This window comes from Larus michahellis, chromosome 9 (assembly GCF_964199755.1).
Source record: "Larus michahellis chromosome 9, bLarMic1.1, whole genome shotgun sequence".
Taxonomy (NCBI): Eukaryota; Metazoa; Chordata; class Aves; order Charadriiformes; family Laridae; genus Larus; species Larus michahellis.
The window spans coordinates 21,741,141-21,751,582 of NC_133904.1; the positions used below are offsets into that span (position 1 = coordinate 21,741,141).

Here is a 10,442-nt window from a genome sequence, read left to right on the forward strand (position 1 = left end):
TCTTTCCCCCAGAGCACAGCTGTGGGATCCTCTCTGTCGGCTGCTGTGGGGAGCTCCCTCAGTGCCGGTGGGGTTCCCATCTCTTCTGGGGGCTCCCTTGGTCTGGGGGGGTCAGGGCTGTGTCTGCCCGTTCCCCGCTGCAGTCTCAACTGCTGAAGCCGGCGCATCATCCCTCTCGGAGCGGGAAGGACGACGGGAACTCTGCAGCAGGAGCGTGGCCACGGCTTGCAGATGGGCTGGCTGTCCTCATCCCCCCAGGCAGGAGGGACCTGTGCCCGCTGCTCCTGGCTGCACGGCAGGCCTCGCCGTGCCTCCCCTGCCTCCGCTTTGCTCTGAGCTCCTTGAGAAAGGGCTCGTTCTCTTCTGCTCTGCTCAGTCTGCTGCTGACGGGGAGAGGCTGCCGGAGTTGGCGACTGCTCTTGCTGGGCTGGGATTGCCAGCAGGCAGAGCAGAGTGGGCAAAGGCAAGCGCTGTGAGTGGAGCTTGTCCTTGGGAAGCGTGTCATTCTCTTTGCCCCGCCGTGCCCCGCGGCTGTCTTTCTTGGTCTCTGTTCTGTGCCACTGCATTTGCTCCTTCTCATTAAAGACCTTGTGCAGCACAGCTGGAGACTGGTGATGCTTTGTTCTCCTGCCCCCTCATCTGGCCAAGACCTCTGCAAGGCCGAGGGAGAAGCTGCTCTCCCCATGAGAGTGAGACTGTGCCCATGCGTGGGGCACTGCCAGTTGTGGGGGGCGCTCCCGGAAGCAGAGCACCAAAAAGAAGCGAGTAGGCACGAGAAAGACAGCAAAGCCTCAGAGAGACGGGGAGAGGCAGAAGCACTGGGCAGAGCTGGAAACGCAAGTCATGGCAGAAAGCGTGGCAGTCAAAGACGGGAAACGGTTGCCCGGGGAGGCTGTAGATTGTGCCCCTTTGGAGACGTCCAATACGCAACTAGAGAAAGCCATCGAATGAATGTGCCGTGCAGCCGAGGTGCTCAGGAAAGCTGGAGAGCTGTGGCGGGCGCAGGGCAGGAGAGGGGTCTCTGCTGGGGGTGCCAGGGCTGGGAGCCCAGGAAAGGAAGGAAGGTGGGAGTGCATTGAAGAGTTGAGGCAAGGGAAGAAAGCGTGAGCACGGCAGGGCAGCAAAAGGGCTCAGGTCCCACTGAGATTTGAACTCAGATCGCTGGATTCAGAGTCCAGAGTGCTCACCATTATACCATGGGACCTCCCAGACTCCTCTCTTCTTTCCCCTCTCCCTGCCCTGCCTCACCCAATGCCTCCTGGACCACTCTGGCACTCTCCCCAGCTCCCTGCCCATCCCCAGCTGCAGCCTTCCTACAGGGCGACGCAGACCTCTACACCCACGCCACCTTTTCACACAGCGGCGCAACACCGCCCCTCTCCTGGGCCTCAGACTTCCTCACTCCCCTCCTTCGAAAATCGCACACCCTGCTCCCGCACCCTCTGATGACATTGCCTCAGGATGGCTCTGCCCTCTCACAGGGCTGCAGAGAAACGACACACGGCCTCCAATGCCCCCGGTGCCCTCTGACACGGGGGACCTGACTCCTGCCTCACCCTCTTCCCCCTGACGCTGCCCGTCTTTGCTGGTGACGAACTGACACTTCAGGGGAACTTTCCCCGTTGAAATCCTGCTGCGCAAGGCCACATCCTGGCTTGGCACCTATCGAACGTGCCACTGGGCGTCGCAGAGGCAAGGAGGCACCTCAGGGGCTCTCCAGCTTCGGGAGCAGAGGGCAGAGGAGCTCCCCGATGACTAAGGAGAGGGAAAAGTTGCCTCGTCTCCAAAAAAGCGGAAGAAGCAAGGAAAGGTGGGGAAGCAAGGAAAGGCCTTGATGAAGTGGAGCAAGTTCAGCAGAGGGGGACTCTGGCCTTGTGAGGAGAGGCTGAGGGCGCAAGGCTTGCTTAGCTGAGAGAAGAAAAGGCTTTGTGGGGTCTAAGAGGAGCTTCCCGGGGCCTACAAGGAGGCAACTCGATGGCTGGAGGGGGAGAGGTGGTGGTCGGAAACGGAAGAGGCCGGGGCTCTCCGTCATGCGTGTGTTGTAAGCCTAGGGAGTTGGTGCCCATTTTTCCTTCATCAGGAGCTGGGACGTGCAGCAGGCTGAGCAGAGCCCCCAGAAGAGCCAGGAGGCTCCGCTTAAGAGAGGGGTGCCGGCCAAGAGAGAGAGAGGCCATAAAGGAGGCCACCCAAGGCGAGGGGGCTGTCAGGAGTGGGACTCGAACCCACGCCTCCCAGGGAGACTGCAACCTGAATGCAGCGCCTTCGACCGCTCGGCCATCCTGACCCTCTGCTGCTGCCGCCGCTGCCGGCCCTGCAGCGGCCAGAGCCGGCCCAGCTCAGCCAGCCCCCTCCTGCCCCCGCTGGGGGGACACCTGCCTCCTGCCCCAGCTCCCAACAAGGGCTGCTGACGGGACACCGCAGCTCCTCCACACACCTCACAACGCACGCCGTACCCACACCAGGGTACAAACTGCAGCCTGGTGCCCTCACACCTTACATTCCCCGGGCTGAAAAAGCACGGCTGCGTCAGCATCCTCCATCTAGCACGCAAGGAGCCAGGCTGCAAGGCACCTCAGCGGTCACTAGTGATCCAAACGCCTGCTGAAAGCAGGGCCAGCCCCAAAGCTGGAGCAGGCGGCTGCGTGCCTGAGCCCCTTTGGAAGCCGAGCGTGACACCCAGGCGTAGGGAGTGCCAAAGCGCTCTGGGCACCTGCTCCAGGGCTTCGCCGCTGCCCAAGGAGCTCTGAATGGTGCAGAGCAGCCCCCCGAGGCTGCTGTGGGCAAGGTGGGCCTCGCTAAAGGCCAGGCGTGCGTCTGCTGGGCTAGGAGGTGCTCAGAGGGCTGGCCGTGCCCGCAGGCTGCAGGGGAGTGAAGGGCAACGAACGGCTTGAGCACCGCGGGCAAAGCTGGGCTGTCGGGGAGCAGCAGAGGCAAGGCACTGGGGAGCCCGCTGGCTGAAGAAAAGGGCTCTGCGTTGGCCAGGAATCGAACCCGGGTCAACTGCTTGGAAGGCAGCTATGCTCACCACTATACCACCAACGCATCTGGCTGTGCCACTGCTGCCTCTGCTCCTGAGCCCCACAGCCTCCGCTCCCTCCTGCTCCTCCACTGACCAACCCCACCTGCCTTCCCCTCCGACACAGCACACAACCACCTGCCTCCTCATCCTACGCTCCTCACCCTGCGCCCACTCCTCCTTACGCACCCCCGCACACGGGCACCACCTCAGCCTGCTCCTCTGCTTCTCTCCGCCTCACATCTTGGCCAGGCAAACTCCAGGTGCTGCCAGTGATGACGCTCCCCACCTGCGCTCAGACGCCTCCCACCCGTGCCTGGGCTCTGCAAGCCAACCTGCGCGCTGTGTACGCACCTGCCGTGCTTTAAGCGCAGACAAGCTCCCACCCGGCTGCGCACTCCTTTCCCCACCCTCAGGGCGACGCAGAGCATGCAGAACGGGAGGACAAACCTCATGGCTCAAGACAAGCAGAAGCACCTGCCTTAGCAAAGACTGTTGCGGGCAAATGGGGCTTCGCTGGGGGAAAGAATAATTTGCCAACAGTGGAGGCAGATGGAACCGTCTGTGTGCGGCACGGGGCAGCCCCTTGCCTCTCCTCACAGAGGCCACCCTGCAGCACCCCCGCTCCCCTCCACTGCCAACAGCCAGCCCACACAGAGCCAATCCGGTGCCCGCTGGGAATCCCTGCGCGGCCCTGCTGCTGGCCGGACCTGCCAGTGGGCATGGCAGCAGAGAGACACGGGTGGAGAAAAAGCCCGCGTGGCCAAGGTGACCCCACCGGTCTTTGCCAGACCAGCCCCAGCCTTGTCCTCCTGCCCACCTGCAGAGCCCCGGAGGGACCCGCTCACGGCTGAGAAGTTGCTCTTGAGCTGCGTGATGGGAAGGAGAAAGAGCTGTGTCCCCAGAAGAGGCACCACCTGGTCGGGGAGGTGTGTGCTGTGCTGTGCCCGCTGCTCCTCAGCCTGCGTCTGCCCTGCTGAGGGTGGCTTTGGGAGCGCTGGCTGCCGAGGAGACAAAGGAGGAAGGCGGCGTGAGGGCAGAGAGAGGGGTGTGAGGGAGCGGGAGAGCCGCTCTGGGCATGGGTGCCCAGAGAGGTAGAGCAGTGGCGGTTCAAAGTTGGTGGGAGAGGCAGCAAGCGTGAGGAGCAGGGCAAAAGGAAATTGCCATAGCAGAGGATGGTTTCGATCCATCGACCTCTGGGTTATGGGCCCAGCACGCTTCCGCTGCGCCACTCTGCTCCCCGTGGGGCCTTCTTTGGCACCTGCCACAGCCCTGAGGATGCTCCCGGACAGCACCAGCGCTCCTGCCTCCTTCCCTGCCTCTTCGCCCTGCCCTCGCCCGCGCGGGAAACTCTCTCCCTCCAAAGTTCACCTCTTTCGCGCCTGGCATGCCTACCTCAAGGGCCTTGCTTTGCCCTTCTCCCCGCGCCTCCTGCCCCTCGCCCTGCAGGGGCACTTGCTCTTTCACCGCCCGACTCTGGGCCTCTGCAGGACACACAGCAAACCCCGCGACTGCATGACGGACACTCTTCAATGCTCCAAGACATCCCCAGAAGGCTCTGGGCAGCCTGAGCTGGGAGACCCTCTTTGGGAGGGCGAGGGACGAGGGACGAGGGACAAGGGGGCAGTGCTGAAGCCTCCCTTCTGGGGCTTGTGTTTCCTGCTTCCCCGTCCCATCCTCAAAAAGCAACAGCAGGACGGGGAGGGCTGGGATGTGGGCGCCGATGGGAGCGTGGCCCCAGCCGCTCTGCCGCAGGGCCCTCTTGCTCAGGGGAAAGTATTCCCCTGCAGATCAAGAGGTCCGTGGCTCAGCTCCAGGTGCCCTCTCCATTGCCCCTTCCCTTCTTCATTCCTACTGAGGATCTCCGGGGAGAGGAGCTGAGTGCCGTGGCTGCAGCGGGGTGAATTGCCAGCAGCCCAAAATGCAGCTGCGCCCCGTAGTTGGCAGGATTCGAACCTGCGCGGGGAAACCCCAATGGATTTCTAGTCCATCGCCTTCACCACTCGGCCACAACTACCTGCCCCAGCCCTCTCTGCCCTGCTCATCACGTGCCCTCTCCAAGGACACCCGCCTCCCTGACACTTTCAGCGACAGCCTGCACTCCAAGCCATGCACTGACCATGGACGGCACATGGCCACAGCCTTCCACAGGCCTTCAGGGACGCAACACCAGCACCTATGCCCCCACCTCCCAACCCCGCCTCCTCAGGCACCCATCTGAGAGAAACTCAGCACCAAGGCCGCTTGCTCGGCCTTGCAGAGCTCTTGGCCAGATGAGGGGGCAGGAGAACAAAGCATCACCAGTCTCCAGCTGTGCTGCACAAGGTCTTTAATGAGAAGGAGCAAATGCAGTGGCACAGAACAGAGACCAAGAAAGACAGCCGCGGGGCGTGGCGGGGCAAAGAAGATGACACGCTTCCCAAGGACAAGCTCCACTCACAGCGCTTGCCTTTGCCCACTCTGCTCTGCCTGCTGGCAATCCCAGCCCAGCAAGAGCAGTCGCCAACTCCGGCAGCCTCTCCCCGTCAGCAGCAGATTGAGCAGAGCAGAAGAGAACGAGCCCTTTCTCAAGGAGCTCAGAGCAAAGCGGAGGCAGGGGAGGCACGGCGAGGCCTGCCGTGCAGCCAGGAGCAGCGGGCACAGGTCCCTCCTGCCTGGGGGGATGAGGACAGCCAGCCCATCTGCAAGCCGTGGCCACGCTCCTGCTGCAGAGTTCCCGTCGTCCTTCCCGCTCCGAGAGGGATGATGCGCCGGCTTCAGCAGTTGAGACTGCAGCGGGGAACGGGCAGACACAGCCCTGACCCCCCCAGACCAAGGGAGCCCCCAGAAGAGATGGGAACCCCACCGGCACTGAGGGAGCTCCCCACAGCAGCCGACAGAGAGGATCCCACAGCTGTGCTCTGGGGGAAAGAGGTGAGGATGGGGCCCGGCAGGGTCACCACCACCGGCGAGGCCTCGATGGCCACCGTCGAGTCAGCGCAGCGGGCCACGCAGGGCTCACTGCAGCTGCTGGCGAGCGGGGTTGGGCCAGAGGCTCCGCAGGGGTGAGGGAGACAGGGTCTGAAGCAAGACATCTCTCGGTGAGGGAGGCACAGCTGAAACACAGAGCAGAGAGCCAACGCGGACCTCAGTATCAGTCTGTCTTTCTGCTCCTCAGCTCTCTCCATGGACACCCTTTCTTTTAAAAACACACGCTGTGCCTTCATCTCCCACTGCCCTCCTCGTGCCCTCCGAGCTGCAGGGCACAGGAAGGCTGACCCGGTTTTGGATAGGACCCAGCACGCTGGGTTTCAATCAATCGGGACGGACTGATCATAGCCCGTCGCCAGAGCAAACTTTGCTGCACTGAAGGCGGCACTGGACGCACGTGGCCATTTGGCTGGGGACCATCTGCTAAAGGTGCAAGTTCTGGTGGGCAGAGCTCCCTGCAGCTGAGCCCCATTGATGCCCTTCTGCTTGGAAGAACCCCCTCTTCCCTGCTCTCCCCAGACACCTCCCACAACAGGGAAAGAGCCCACAGCCCTCAAACAGTTCTGTTGCAGGGCCAGCCTTCGGCAGCCCAAGCATCAGCTCGAGTAGCCACCACGACAGCAGCTCAGCCCACAGGGAGAGATGGAGCAGGCTCAGGCTTACCTCGTTCCTGGAGGACAGGGAGGCAAGAGAGGAGCATGTGGAGCCAGAAGCAGCGCAGGCTTTTATGCTGTGTCCCAGAGCCCTGGCGGGGTCACAAACATTCCTGGCTCCTGAAGCATCGAAACACCCAGCAGCTACCGCTGGCTGAAGCCTCCCTGGTGATTAAGCCCTTGCCTCTTTCTCCTGAAGTGTTTTGCTCCCACGTCATAGCACCAAACGTCATAGAATCCTAGAATTGCCCAGGTTGGAAGGGATCTTTCAGATCAGGGAGTCCAACCATCAAGCTAACACTGACAAAACCCATCACTAAACCCAATTGCGAAGCTCTACGTTTACCCGTCTTTTAAATACCTCCAGGGATGACGATTCCACCACTTCCCTGGGCAGCCTGATCCAATGCTTGATAACCCTCTCAGTGTAAAAATTTTCTAACCTCTCATCTAAACCTCCCCTAGCGCAACTTGAGGCGGTTTCCTCTTGTCCTGTCGCCTGTTACTTGGGAGAAGAAAGCAACCCCAGCTCTCTACAACCTCCTTTCAGGTAGCTGTAGAGAGCGGTAAGCTCTGGTATCCCTGGAACGCCTGAGACTAGGGCACTGTGTCCACTGAAGTCCACAGCACGATGACTCACGTCTGCCTGGAGCTCCGGGTTTTTCCCAACTCTTCCACATCACGATGACTCCCAGGCGCTCTGGGAGACTGATGCCATGTCCCTTTGAAACTTGAAATGCATGGAATGGGCCACCCCATCCCTGACCCAGGTAAAAGTGCCATGAGCTTTTGGCTGCCTCCCCCAGGCCTCACCTCAAAAGCAGGCCACCCCGGGCTTCGGCCTCTGGGCTGAACTCGCTGAGCAAAACAGGTCAATTTGGGGGTGGGTCTCTTCCAGGGAAGGACGCGGGCATCTCTTTGACCACAAAAGCAGGCCGTGGCAGAGCCTGATGAGCATAAGCAAGGTCCTCGTGGCCATCACTCTGGCCCACCGAGGACATCCTTCCAGCCCACAATGGACTTTTCTTGCCGTTGAGCTTTGCCTCGTCCCTGGTTAATGAGTCTCTTCTCCCTTATGGCACTGTGCAGTCTTGATGTTCTGCCTGACTTTACCCAGAGTCTCCTGTGCGTCTAAGGTGACCCCCGGGGAGAAACGTCTCTCAGGATTAGCCCGAGTGCCTGCACTGAAAGCCCTTGAGAGCTGACCTGAGGCGTCCCTCATAGCTGAATTTGACCGTGACTGGTGGCCATGCTGACCACGAAGAGGGCAGTGACAAAAGCAACGTGTATTACGGAAGCCCACTTAAACCCTCCTAGTACACTAGCCTGAGACCTCCGAGTTGGTTTTCCTTATGAAGCTGGGACAGGGATGCATCCCATGGTGCCACCGTTGGGTGGTATGGACAGCTGCAGCACAGGATTGGATAGAAGCACCAACTGATTCAGGAATGGTGCTAGAAAGTGTTTGAGGAAAGCAGCACTTTGGGAGGAAAGAGGCTCTGAAGTGTGGTATCCCTGGCACGTCTGAGGCCGGGCCACCATGTCCAGTGAAGTTGACAGAAGGGTGACTCAAGTTGTCATGGAGCTCAGGGTTTTTCCCCAACTCTTCCACATCACGATGACTCCCAGGCGCTCTGGGAGACTGATGCCATGTCCCTTGGAAATTTGAAATGCATGGAACGGGCCACCTGATCTCTGACCCAGAAAAAAGAGCCGTGAGCTTTTGGCTCCCTGCCCTGAGGCTCTCCTCAAAAGCAGGACACCCAGGGCTTTTGCCTCTGGGATGAACTTGCTCAGCAAAACTGGCCAATTTGGGTGTGGGTCTACTTCAGGGAAGGATGAGGGCATCTCTTTGATCACCCTCCTACGCATTCATGTGCTTCTTTCCAACAGATTCCCCACTTCCCAAGCTGAGCCCAGCCCCCTGCTTGGAAGAAGCCTGAGGGCCTGGTCAAGTCGTCAAGGGACAGGGCAATGGAGGTCCCATGGAGAAGTCACTTGAAAGACACCTACCCGAGCCTCTGCTCTTCGTCGTTACGAACCTGCCCTTGTTCCCTGGGCTCATGGGCAGAAAAAAAGATGAGGAGGAGGCAGGAGCCCCTCCCTTAGGAGGACAGGCTTAGAGAGTTGGGGTTGTTGAGCCTAGAGAAGAGGAAGGTCCTGAGAGACCTTCCAGAAAGATGGGCACGGACTATTTATCAGGGAGTGTAGGGATTGGATGAGGGGGTAATGCTTTTAAAACAAAAGAGGGTAGATGTAGATTAGATACTGGGAAGAAATTCTTTCCTATGAGCGTGGTGAGACACCAGAACAAGTGGTCCAGAGACCTTGTGGATGCCCCATACCTGGAAGTGTTCAAGGACAGGTTGGATGGCACTTTGAGAAACCTGATCTCATGGAAGGTATCCCTACCCATGGCAAAGGGGTAGGAAGTAGATGATCATGAAGGTCCCTTCCAACCCAAAACCATTCAATGATTCATTCTTTGATTCTAGGTGCTATGACGTGGGAGCAAAACATTTCAGGAGAAAGAGGCAAGGGCTTAATCACCAGGGAGGCTTCAGCCAGCGGTAGCTGCTGGGTGTTTCGATGCTTCAGGAGCCAGGAATGTTTGTGACCCCGCCAGGGCTCTGGGACACAGCATAAAAGCCTGCGCTGCTTCTGGCTCCACATGCTCCTCTCTTGCCTCCCTGTCCTCCAGGAACGAGGTAAGCCTGAGCCTGCTCCATCTCTCCCTGTGGGCTGAGCTGCTGTCGTGGTGGCTACTCGAGCTGATGCTTGGGCTGCCGAAGGCTGGCCCTGCAACAGAACTGTTTGAGGGCTGTGGGCTCTTTCCCTGTTGTGGGAGGTGTCTGGGGAGAGCAGGGAAGAGGGGGTTCTTCCAAGCAGAAGGGCATCAATGGGGCTCAGCTGCAGGGAGCTCTGCCCACCAGAACTTGCACCTTTAGCAGATGGTCCCCAGCCAAATGGCCACGTGCGTCCAGTGCCGCCTTCAGTGCAGCAAAGTTTGCTCTGGCGACGGGCTATGATCAGTCCGTCCCAATTGATTGAAACCCAGCGTGCTGGGTCCTATCCAAAACCGGGTCAGCCTTCCTGTGCCCTGCAGCTCGGAGGGCACGAGGAGGGCAGTGGGAGATGAAGGCACAGCGTGTGTTTTTAAAAGAAAGGGTGTCCATGGAGAGAGCTGAGGAGCAGAAAGACAGACTGATACTGAGGTCCGCGTTGGCTCTCTGCTCTGTGTTTCAGCTGTGCCTCCCTCACCGAGAGATGTCTTGCTTCAGACCCTGTCTCCCTCACCCCTGCGGAGCCTCTGGCCCAACCCCGCTCGCCAGCAGCTGCAGTGAGCCCTGCGTGGCCCGCTGCGCTGACTCGACGGTGGCCATCGAGGCCTCGCCGGTGGTGGTGACCCTGCCGGGCCCCATCCTCACCTCTTTCCCCAGAGCACAGCTGTGGGATCCTCTCTGTCGGCTGCTGTGGGGAGCTCCCTCAGTGCCGGTGGGGTTCCCATCTCTTCTGGGGGCTCCCTTGGTCTGGGGGGGTCAGGGCTGTGTCTGCCCGTTCCCCGCTGCAGTCTCAACTGCTGAAGCCGGCGCATCATCCCTCTCGGAGCGGGAAGGACGACGGGAACTCTGCAGCAGGAGCGTGGCCACGGCTTGCAGATGGGCTGGCTGTCCTCATCCCCCCAGGCAGGAGGGACCTGTGCCCGCTGCTCCTGGCTGCACGGCAGGCCTCGCCGTGCCTCCCCTGCCTCCGCTTTGCTCTGAGCTCCTTGAGAAAGGGCTCGTTCTCTTCTGCTCTGCTCA

At 60.4% G+C, this 10,442-nt stretch overlaps 5 non-coding genes across 5 annotated transcripts; all 5 read right to left on the reverse strand.

The window, feature by feature from the left end:
• Positions 1-1,132: 1,132 nt before the first annotated feature.
• TRNAQ-CUG (transfer RNA glutamine (anticodon CUG)) lies at positions 1,133-1,204 on the reverse strand. Its single transcript has one exon. It is a non-coding gene; the product is annotated as a tRNA-Gln (tRNA).
• A 997-nt stretch (positions 1,205-2,201) lies between these two features.
• TRNAL-CAG (transfer RNA leucine (anticodon CAG)) lies at positions 2,202-2,284 on the reverse strand. The gene has a single exon. It is a non-coding gene; the product is annotated as a tRNA-Leu (tRNA).
• A 686-nt stretch (positions 2,285-2,970) lies between these two features.
• On the reverse strand, positions 2,971-3,042 carry TRNAG-UCC (transfer RNA glycine (anticodon UCC)). Its single transcript has one exon. It is a non-coding gene; the product is annotated as a tRNA-Gly (tRNA).
• A 1,140-nt stretch (positions 3,043-4,182) lies between these two features.
• Positions 4,183-4,254, reverse strand: TRNAM-CAU (transfer RNA methionine (anticodon CAU)). Its single transcript has one exon. It is a non-coding gene; the product is annotated as a tRNA-Met (tRNA).
• Positions 4,255-4,951: 697 nt separating this feature from the next.
• On the reverse strand, positions 4,952-5,033 carry TRNAS-AGA (transfer RNA serine (anticodon AGA)). Its single transcript has one exon. It is a non-coding gene; the product is annotated as a tRNA-Ser (tRNA).
• Positions 5,034-10,442: the final 5,409 nt, after the last annotated feature.